This window comes from Peromyscus californicus, unplaced genomic scaffold (genome assembly GCF_007827085.1).
Source record: "Peromyscus californicus insignis strain IS unplaced genomic scaffold, ASM782708v3 Scaffold_3__1_contigs__length_106647218, whole genome shotgun sequence".
In the NCBI taxonomy this organism is placed as follows: domain Eukaryota; kingdom Metazoa; phylum Chordata; class Mammalia; order Rodentia; family Cricetidae; genus Peromyscus; species Peromyscus californicus.
This window is the reverse complement of record NW_026294551.1, coordinates 40,202,602-40,213,561: the sequence shown is the minus strand read 5'-3', so window position 1 is coordinate 40,213,561 and position 10,960 is coordinate 40,202,602. Positions and strand designations below refer to the sequence as shown.

Genomic DNA, 10,960 nt, shown 5'->3' with positions numbered 1-10,960 from the left:
CCACTGTGTGAAATGCGGGTTGGCAGGAAGGAAGCTTCGCTCGCTTGCAGAGCCCCTTCCCCAACACTGGCTGGCATGGATCCCACCTTTCGGCTTACCTCCTCCTTCACACTCTTCGCCTTAAGCAGAAGTGGAAAACGGGTTGGGGAAAGATCAGTGTTCATCACTAATGCATGGGATTAACTGGGCAAGCACTTTCATGAGCTAGGCGGGTACTACTGGTATCACCATTTAACTGATGGGGAAACTGAGGCACAGTAGGATTCTGCCAGAGCTCTCACAGTTTCTTGGTGGCAGAGGCAAGGTCCAAACCAGGATGCCTGGCCCCCTCCAAAGATCGGCTTTACAACTTCTTGTTTATTCTACATCTTTAATATCTTATTCTCTCTCTCTCTCTCTCTCTCTCTCTCTCTCTCTCTCTCTCTCTCTCTCTCTCTCTCTCTCTCTCTCTTGTCTTTATCAAAAAGAAGAGAAGCCAAGCTCCATTTTCCCATCTCCATGAGGATTCTAGGCCAACTACCTCTTCCGATGTCCTCAGGGACAGCCTGCTTATCACCCCAGCCAGTTTGCCCAGAGTCCATGCACCCCTGTCACTCTGTACTACTGGCCTCATGAACAATCTTCCATTCCAGCGGTATTCAGTGTTTCCTTGCAAGTTTAGAGTCTTCAAGAACTCAGACTAGCGGTCTGAACTTCACCCACAATCCATCTGGGTTTGTAAGGCACAGCCTCTTGGATGGAGTCCCAGTCCATAGACAGAATCTCACAGCAATTCCCCTGTTTGCTCACTAAGACTCCTGTCGTTAGCCTCAGCTTCGGGCACAGCATCGACTCAGTCCCAGCTGACTGCCTCCCCTATCCCCAAGGAGGCCAGGGCCAGTTAACCCACTTGGAGAGGTCACCGATGCAGCACTGATAAGGAATTAGAAAAGCCCTAACCAGCCAGCAACCCTTTCCAGGCCACTGTCCCTGGTCTGGCTCCAGTGCCTCTGTCCGCTCGAGCCCTCATTAGCATCTTAATGTGAAGAGCATATGCAATGAGGCATCAGAGAAAATCCCCAGCATTTAAATTCATTAACAGTCCCTGGAAGTCTTCAGTGCGAGGTGGAATCATCACTAAAGTGCTTTTAACTTACCAGCTGTGCGCTAAACTGCCAGCCATGGAGGCTGGGCATCAGGGTCTGGCAGGAAGGCCTAGAGGGGTACTGTTGTCTGGGGACCGAAACTCAGGGATACCCAGGCTGCTGGCTGAAGGGCCTTGTTTCCTAGATTTCTGTTCAGCACCCTAATGATGAGTGAAAAATTCAATCAGCCAGCTGGCTTGTCTACTCAGGAACAAACAGCCGCCTCAACTGATATTGATGTGTCCATGCCTTTCGGGTTAAGTTCTGTGACCCAGCTCTCTCTGCTCCAAATCTGATGGATGACAGGGAAGATGTTTCTGCTCTCCCTGGAGCGGCTTCCTTCTTCCTAGCCAGCCTCTCCCAGAGTTCCATGTGCCCCTCCCAAGGCATCTGCTGGCACCCTCCCTCTCCTCTCAGCCCTTGGTTCTGACCCACCCTGTTGGTCCCCTATTTCAGCAGACAGCCTACAGTGTCAAACTCTTGCTAAGTATTGTCTTCTCCACATACCTTGAGATCCCATCCCAAGGTGAGTGTGTAGCCCCTGTGGACCCTAGATTCTAGTCAGCGCTGGCACCAAAGCTGAGCTCAGCTAAGATTCGTGGAATCCATTAATTGATTGATGAAACGTTCCTCTTTGCCTGTAGTGTCAATCACAGCACCTGGCTCACTGTAGTGTCTCAATAAATATTTGCTGAATAAATGTTGGGCGACAGATAAATGCTTACAGTGGGAATGGGGTGGGGTGGGGTGGTTAGGGTCTAGAAATTCAATGCTTTGTTCAACAAATATTAATTGTGTGACTAATCAGAGAGAGCTATGGTTAATATTTATATTAGACTTCCTATCTGCAAAGCCCACAGCGTGAGCTGGTTTAATTTTTTATAGCAAGCCTGTAAGCAAAACTCTAATATCAACCTCATTTTACAGATGGGAAGACTGAGGCCATCAAGTGACTCACCCCCAGGCTGTTCAGCATAGGAAAGCTAGGATTTGAACCTGGGAAGGCTAGATCAAGATGCATGCTCACCGGTGGGTATCCATCAAGAGACCTTGTGTGCAATTTTACATCTCCTACCCCCATTCTGAAAAGAGAAAATAAGTGGGTGAGATTAATTTTTAAAGATATTTTATTTAACCTGATGTATCCAATATGTGATCTTTTCAATGTGTAATGAACATTTAAAAGGCATTAATGAGACACTTTATGTCCTCGTTCTCACACTAAGCCTGGGAAATCCAGTGGATGTTTCAGGCTCATAGACCTGTCAGCGTTGCTCAGAAGTCCTGTGTTGGCTGTGCCCCTGGGAGGAGGTGGCCTTGTGAGACCTAGGGAGCCCTTTACCCTGGTTTTTCCCAGACCTATGAAAGCCCCTTGAGAGCAGAAAAGGAGAATGGGAGGCAATGACAGACATCCTCACATTCCCACAGTGTTATCATCGAACCAAGACATACCTGGCCACATTTGGGGACAGAGTACATGGCCCCAGCATGTTCATCCACGCAGGTCCCTTTCCAGGTTGGCCGTGTTTGAAGATGCTCACTTAATTTCAGATGAGCAATAAGTAATTTCGCAGTAGAAGTGTGTGCTGTATGCTGATCAGTTGACTGGGCCCGGAGATTGGGTGGGAGGAGCTCCAAGCTTCTGAGTTTTGAAAAGCAAGTGAGAGAGACTCTCCCAGCTCTCACTGGCTGCCTAGGGGAGAGGAGAGGTCTTTGCAGATGGAACCCTAGAGATCAGTGCCCAGGGAATCCAGATATCAGCCATGGACCCAGTCACTTTAGGACCCTCCCCTGCTGCCAGCCAGGACCACCATTCCTAGTAGTGGAGGGGATGGATGGAGAGCTGGCTGATAGGACATGCTGCTGTTCTCCAGACTGAGGAACTTGCTCAACTGGCAGACCCACGCCAGATCCCTGAGAACTGGAGTGAGAGTCCTCAGAGAGTTGATTCATGCTCCATACCCAGTCTAGGTCCAGGCCTGTGAAGGCTCAAGGTCAACCATCACACATGGACAAATAATCCTTCTCACCCCTCTCTTGCTGCAACTACACACACACACACACACACACACACACACACACACACACACACACACACACACACACCTACCTCCCGGCATAGCCCCCAGCACCTTCTCAAAGGTTTGATAGACACCTACGGACAACTGATGTGTGATAGACAACTGGAGGTTGAGAGTGGATAGATGAACAGTGAAGCTGCCGGTCCTCCAAAAGCCGTCACTTCAGATCCACAATCAGGCTTCCGTAGCCACCAGCCAATTAGCCATGAGGTAATGGGTCTGTGATCCCAAAGGCAGCGCCACCGTTCTGGGACATTAGCTTCTGTTAGGAACCACTTTCCACAGCAAACACGAACCGCCCCTGGAGAGCACAGGCAGGGTCGGGGCCGGTCCTGGTGGGAGAAGCAGCTGTAACATGCTTCAGAACACCCTGTATTAACTCCCTAATTAATTCACTCTGCTCCCTGCAGGGAGCCAGACCCAGAGCTGGAAAAGGAATGGAGGAGGTGGGAGGAAGATGTGCCATTCAAGAGAGGAGCGGAATCTAAAGAAATGGGGGTACAGGAGGAGCACCTGGGGTGTCACGATGGGGAAATCTGGGGTCCCGAGTCTGGACGGGACGGCATGAGGGGCAGCTTCTTGGGTCAAACTCAGCCTAAGCCAGGAACATGAACACCCATACAGTCACATACATATACACGTATATACATGTATACACATGCTCACAGAGAGAAAACACACAGTGGAGGGACGGACCCCTAATGAGACAACACAACCCCTGACCGGTCAGGCCCAGGCCTAACCTGGGATTTTCATAGCCTGGGCTCACTACCCTCCTTGACAGCTCCTTCTTGAAGTGAAGTGGAGCTGTGGAACCCACCTCCACAAATGATTTTGCCTTAATTGTAGAAATAAATAAGAAAAACATTTAGAATAAAATGAAATGGGCTTGGAGAGGCTACATCTCAGTGATAGAAAGCATACCAAGCAGATGTGAAGCTCTGGTCAGTTCAAGCCTTGGCATAAGATGGAGACTAGCCAGTGAGTGAGCCGGAACCACTCCCACGGCCTGTGAACACTGCACCTAGAAACAGTGACGGTGAGACGGATGCATTTCCTTTAGGGACCGAGGCACTAGGAGCAGGGTTGCCATGACACTGTATTTCTAGGCTGGTAAACTGTTCCTGAGACAAAGGCCAGTCTCCCCCGGGCTTCCTGAAGGCTGCTGAAAATAACGGAGCGTTAAGCAACTCAGAGTTAGGTTCCAGCCCCAGACACGTACACCAGGTACCTTCCTATGTGACAAGGACAGAGAGTGAGCCTCTTACCTCTGCCTCAATGTCAGGGATGCCCCCAAGTCTTGGTGATGGTCTAGAACCTCCCCCCTCTCAGGGGGTAGTAGTGCCCTGGCTCTGAACTATTGCCTTGGTTCCTCTGAGGCTGAATGTCCAGGGTCCTGAGACCCACAGTGGCAGGTGAAGTTAAGGACCTCCTCCTCCACCTTCCCATTTGGAGACTAGCATACAGCCAGGTAAGCCCCTGACCCAGGTCAAGTGAGGCTGTTTCTATGAGCTAAACACTGAGGACCAGGACTCCGAGCATGGGAGGGACACAGAAGACCAGCGTATCTAAGCTGGGCACATGTGGTCCTTTTTACGTGGGGGTATGGAGTCAAGGCTGATGCTGTGGGAGCTAAAGTAATGAAGTCCCGAACCCTCTTGCCTTCAATAAAGGCTGTGGGGCAGTCACTCAACTAAAAGACTAAGAGTTTTTTTAGCAGACCCAGATAGATCATAAAGATGTTGGGAACTGGGTGACAAAGGTTACCAGTCCATCCAGGTAGCACTTGAGTTTTCCAGGAACACATAGAGCGTGAGTAGCTATGATGGGAAATGATGCTCAGAGGTTGTATCTAAGCAAGTAGTAGGGAGTTTCAAACATCAAGTATGATGCTTGATCTTGACTTGGTAGGAACCAGGGAGCCCTTGAAAGTTCCTGAGTGGGAGAGATGGGCACCCAGACCTTCCTTTCTGAACTCTCCTCACCTGGACTCCACAGCCTTTTCTCCGGGGTCCAGACCTAGCTCACCTCGGTGCCTGCTCCAGAATGAGGTCTCTCCCTTGAGCTGAAGCTGTAGGGGAATCCTTCTCAGCCTCCTCAAGCAGTTTCCAGGCCATAATTAGTTGCACAGTAACAAGGAACTAATTGCCTTCCCCTGCCAGCACCCCAGAGATGATGGGCTGTACCTGGAAGAAGGTGCACTCCGAAAACACAAATTAATTAACACCCGAACAAAGAGGCTGCTAATTGCTTTGTTTCCTGTACTCGGGAAGATGGTTTTCAGGAGTGGGAGTCTGCTGCCTTGGGCTCCTTAGGAAAAACCGTGAGTCCAGGGTGCTGGGGTCCCATTCTTCTCTCTCCACAGAAGAGAGCTGCAATGCCAGCTAACATGATCACCGACTAGAGGGCTCTGTTTCTTGCTGGGAAGTTCAAAGACCCAGGACTCTTCTTGTGCCCAGGTTACAGATGGGCACACTGAGACTATGGGACACGGAGGCTCAACGGCTGGGCAGCTTGGATTTCTTTCCACAGTGTCACAGCCTCTGGGACCCTGAGAGAGAGATCATGAGAGCAGGTCTAGACAAGGACACTCTTCCTCCAGTTCTGGTTGCTTGGGAAGAAGGAAGTGGGTACAAAGAGGTGGCTGAGGAACCAACCCCCAATCCCAACAATTCATGAAGGTCTCTTTGGGGTCAGATGTGTTGTTTCGTGCCCATAATCCTAGCACTGAGGCAGGGAGATAAAAAGCATAAAGTCAGTCTGAGAGATCCTGTTGCTATTTTCTTTCTTTAGGAAGAAAGGAAAGAGAGAGAAAACCTCCTGGGGAAGGAAGCAGGTCAGGGGAGGGCTTGGGCTTCTATACGGGGCATCCAGCCTGGCCCTGGAAATGTGTGGCTCTGAGATCACCACCCCTCCTGTCAATCACAGCAGGTTGAACAGGAGCTGGGCCCGGTTGTGTGTCCCCAGCACCTCAGACTCTATAGGACCAGTTCCTATGTCACCCTTTGCAGCCTCTGCCCACCGCCCTCTGCCGGTGCCACATAGGCAATACGAAACAAAGGGACTGTTCCAGGGGAATTTCACATACCAAACAGACGGTGGGCCACAGGGCCCAGCATTCTCCAGTGCCTAACCAACTGAAAACTCCTTCAGGTCCTTCAGTCCCCAATGCAGGTGGGTTCCTGTGAACAGCATAGCTCATGAGAAGCTGGTCATCATAAATAGGGCCCCATAGTGAGTGCTGTCTCTGAAATGTCAGGCCCTAAGACAGTGGTTCTCAACCTTCCTAATGCTGTGACCCTTTATACAGTTCTTCATGTGGTGGTGACCCCCCAACCATAAAATTATTTTTGTTGCTACTTCATAACAGTAATTTTGCTGCTGTTATGAATTGTAATGTATAAATATCTGTGTTTTCTGGTGGTCTTTGGGGGTCACGACCCTCAAGTTGAGGACCACTCGTCTAAGAGGGTGACACTTCACCCCGATGGGTCTTCATCCATTGAGGGCAAAGATCTTGGATGTGGTGCCAGTTGCTCCTCCTGTTTGGGGGATGGAGCATCACAGGAGAGTGTAGCATATTATTAGCAACTTCTTAATGGACAATCAAGGGACAACAGGGTCCCTGGCATTCCGCACTCTCCTGCCTCGCTCCCTGTCTAGATTAAAGATACCTCTGATGACAATCTGCAGACCTTGAGGTTTCTGGGCCTGGGTCCCTGGCCTGATCCCCAGGGGCAGGGCTGTCCTGCCTGAGAGGTTTCCTCTACCACCTTCTTCTCCCTGAGTGGGTGGTCACTGGCAGGGCCTGGGTGGAGGGAGCATCCGGCATTCCTGAAAAGACCTGCTGGCCACAAAGATGTGTGGAGATGAAGGCCTAGCTAGACCCTAGCTAGGCCCAGGCAGGAATAAGAAAAAGGCCCAAGAGGCAGGGACTTGATCTGTGGGGGATCTTGGGGCTCTCCAGGCACTGGGGAGACTTCAGTGGATCTATTTCTGGAGGCCCAAGATTGTAAGAAAGGATAAGACAAAGCAGAGATGTGGGCAGAACCTGAGGTGGAATGAGAGAATCCAGGCAGGCTGTCCTGTGCTGGGGCTTGGCCTTCTGGCCTCAGACCATCCCAACTTCATGGCATCAAAGAGGACCAGGAGGGGCCAGGCAACCAGGGGAAAGGGGCTGGCAGGCAAGTGAGCAAGTGGGTAGAATCCAGAAAAGGCAGGAAGCCAGGCCCCTCCAGGCCCTCGAGTTGAGCACATAGCAGTGTACACCCTGGTTGAGAGGCCCCAAGACAGACTGCAAGGACACCAGTCTGTGGAAACTGTTGTGCTCATGAGGACTCCACTGGGCCAGGCACCATCAGAATATGTCGCAGGCATTACTATTTAACCTTTGGGGAGCACCTTGTAGGCTGAGCGGTTGTATTCCCATTTCACAGATGAGAAAACTAAGGTTCCAGGAAATCAAGTCACCTGCTTAATATCACAGAACCTACACACACCGAGGCTGGGTTCAAATCCAGTTCTGTCAGGTTCCAAGATATTTTTCTTATGCCCAGGGATGAAATTCAGAACACTTACCAAGTAGCCCATCAAGCAGAAGGTTCCAAGTGTGAAGTGTAGCTGAGTGGGTGGGTGCCAACTGCAGCCTGGGACATCCGAGCTGAGGCTGTTGACCCCGCACAGCACATCATCCATCCAGAATCAAACAGCAGGCTGAGGAGATGACTCCCTCAGTAAAACACTTAAGCACATGCATGAGGATCTGGGTTCGTGCCTCAACAGTCACATGAGAGCCAGGCACAGTTGTGTGCACCTGCAATCCCAGTGTTTGGGAGGCACGTGCACTCTCACACCCTCGTGTACTTACAAACACACACACACACACACACACACACACACACACACACACACACACACGTTCGCTAACCTGCATGACTGGCTGGGTATCGTCTTCCCTGGTGAGGGAAGGGAATCAAATGCCAACAAGTCTGAGACCCCAGTGTCTACCCATCCCCCCACCACTGAGGTCTCTCATAAAGCCCCATCACAGGTGAGATCTAAGATCACCTCACTATATAAACAAGAAGATGCAGGTCCAGAGAGGGGGGTCTGACTTGCCCAAGGTCACACAGCAAACTTATGCTGAACTCTAACCCCAAGAAGGAAAGCACCAGCCCAACCATTCCAGTGCATCCCTATGTATCTAGCTAAAAGTGGAACCGCGCTGTCTTCGAAAAGCCATCTGGCAATGTGGGATGTGAGCTGCAAAACTGCTAGGCCTTTTGACCTGGTGATTCTCCTTTGGGGAATAAACCCCTGGGAAATAATACAAAGAGAGACACAGGCAGAAAAAAAAAAAGCCATTTGACAAAGACACGGATGCCAACACTGTTGGGGGGGCTGAACATGTGTCCACCACCCAAACACCCAACAATGGGAGAAGGGAGTGGTGCTGTGTTCCTCTGCTGTCACTATTAAAAGTGATGGCTCTGGAGACTAAACAGACAGGATAGAAATGTTTCGGTGAAGCACCATTAGGTAGAGAATGTACGAACCAGCTTCTAGTGCTGGTTACAACCAGGCAAGATGGCTGTGTGCTCACAAAGGCTGGTCAAAAGGAGGGAAGCAGAAAACAGCTTATTATTGAATTTGCCACCACCCCCCCCGCCCCCGCCCCATACCATACACACATTCCAAAAGTTGTTTAGTGTCAGAAATCTTTAGGGATTTTTTTTAACTTTTCCAACTGTCATGGGGGAGGATTAAAAACTGCAGAATGATATTGCATCAAAATTCAAGAGAAGTGCTAAATTCCACACCCAGCTCTCCACCAAGCCCCATAGTTCCAGGAGATTTGGCTAGAGGTCAGGCTCCCCTTCTCCCCAACCACCCCTTAAGAAGGACATTTGAAGAACTGCCTTGCCCACACATAGTATGAGGAGGTTCTTACAGCTGTTGTCTTAGTTAGGGTTTCTGTTGCTGTGAAGAGACACCATGACCACAGCAACTCTTATGAAGGAAACATTTAATTGGGGTTGGCTTACAGTTTCAGAGGCTTAGTCCATTATCATCATGGTGTGACGTGGCGAAATGCAGGCAAACATGATGCTGGATAAGAGCTGAGAGTTCTACATCTTGATCCACAGGCAGCAGAAGCAACTGTGTGCCACACTGAGCATAGCTTGAGCATAGGAGACCTCAAAGCCCACCCCTACAGTGACATACTTCCTCCAACAAGGCCACACCTACTCCAACAAAGCCACACCTTCTAATAGTGCTGCTTCCTATGGGCCAAACATCCAAATGCATGAGTCTACAGGGGCCATACCTATTCAAATCACCACAGATGTCCAGCAGTCTCCTTAAGACTGGAAGGGATGGGAAGCCATGAGCTGAGCAGATCCAAGATAGCAGATATGTTAAACACACACACACAAGTAAGACCTGGACACTCCGAAGAGCTGGTGAATGCTGTTGCATTTCATGGAGTGTGCGTGGGTTTCTGAAAGCTACCATTGGTCCTGGCCGGGAAGGACTTAGGGAGTCCTCTCAAGCAGTTGGAGCTGGTATGAGCAGCTGTTTTTCATCATGTGTTCCTATCATAAGAGCACTCTCTCTCCCTGAGCTATCCATGCATCCTCCAAGCAGAAGTCAACAGCCCTTCCCCCACCCACCCATAAGTCAGATTGCCATGAAGCATGATTGCCATCTGCCTTGGAGCCCAGCTGTTGTGTGGGTGTTTCTTGATGGCCTGGACCAACCTTGAGCACCTGGAATCTACTCTCAGCTTCTGCTCATGGTCTAGGCAGCTACTCCCCTGTCCCATACACCCTGCCACCCAGGATTGGTGTCTGGTAGAGGTCTTCTCTGCTTTAACTGGCTAAACCCCATGCAAGCTCTAGGAAAAGCTTTGACCCAACCTCCCTTAGTTCCCAACCATGTTTCTTGGGATCCTGGAGCCATGGGAATCACTTAGCTTGAGGTCTCTGTGACATCCAAGTTGGTGAGGACCAGATGTAGCCTGCAGTTCCCTCCCCATCATCCCTCTGCCTTCCTTGTAGACCTTTGGGCCTGTCCCCAACACAGAGTCCCTCAACACCAGACTAATGAATGACCTTTCTTTCCCACACCCTAGTCTTCATCCACTCTCAACCATTATTATTAGCAGCACCATCAAGTGGTTCGTTACTTAGCAATTTGCAATCATTAATTAGGGGAAATTGCAGATTGAGGCCATGAAGGAGGATGGTGCAAACTAAATGCATTTGGGCATCAAGTTAATGGAGTGATAGAGGAGGTGGCTGCCTGCTCCAGAACAAGTGGTCCTCCTGTACACGATTGGCCAGCCTCTGGCCTTAGACCAAGGTTCAGGTTCCCCAGGAGTGAAACAGGAAGGAGATGCCAGGGCTGAGGAACATGGAAAGCAGATACAGAGGCAGCCAAGAGGTGGATGTGAAGGGCCGAGCAGAACATGGTGGCAGTATTCTGTATCAGTCCTTGTTCCAGGTTGCCTATTGCTCCTAAAAGGCCTGACCACACCCAACAACATACAATGATCTCCGCTGCTTTCTTTTCCAGCAAACAGCAAGATGGCTGCTCCTCTGATACACAGTATCTGGCTGGTCATTGACCGGGGGACCTTAATCCACTCTCCTCTGTCCCAAGGAGTAATGTCAGGGAAAAGGAAATTCAATGGCTTTTAAGAAGAACTAGATGGGCTCCCAGCCTCTCGAATGCATCTCAACAGAGAACCCA

The 10,960-nt window shown here is 50.2% G+C and overlaps 1 long non-coding RNA gene across 2 annotated transcripts; it reads right to left on the bottom strand.

Annotated features, from left to right (window-relative positions):
* Positions 1-384: 384 nt before the first annotated feature.
* Positions 385-6,143, bottom strand: LOC128121965 (uncharacterized). Of its 2 annotated transcripts, XR_008222296.1 has the most exons (4): positions 4,130-6,143; positions 3,284-3,506; positions 2,577-2,817; positions 385-2,206 (listed from the first exon to the last, which is right to left on the bottom strand). It is a non-coding gene; the product is annotated as an uncharacterized LOC128121965 (long non-coding RNA). The 2 variants fall into 2 exon arrangements; XR_008222295.1 differs by lacking the exon at positions 385-2,206 and having other exon boundaries at positions 2,271-2,817.
* Positions 6,144-10,960: the final 4,817 nt, after the last annotated feature.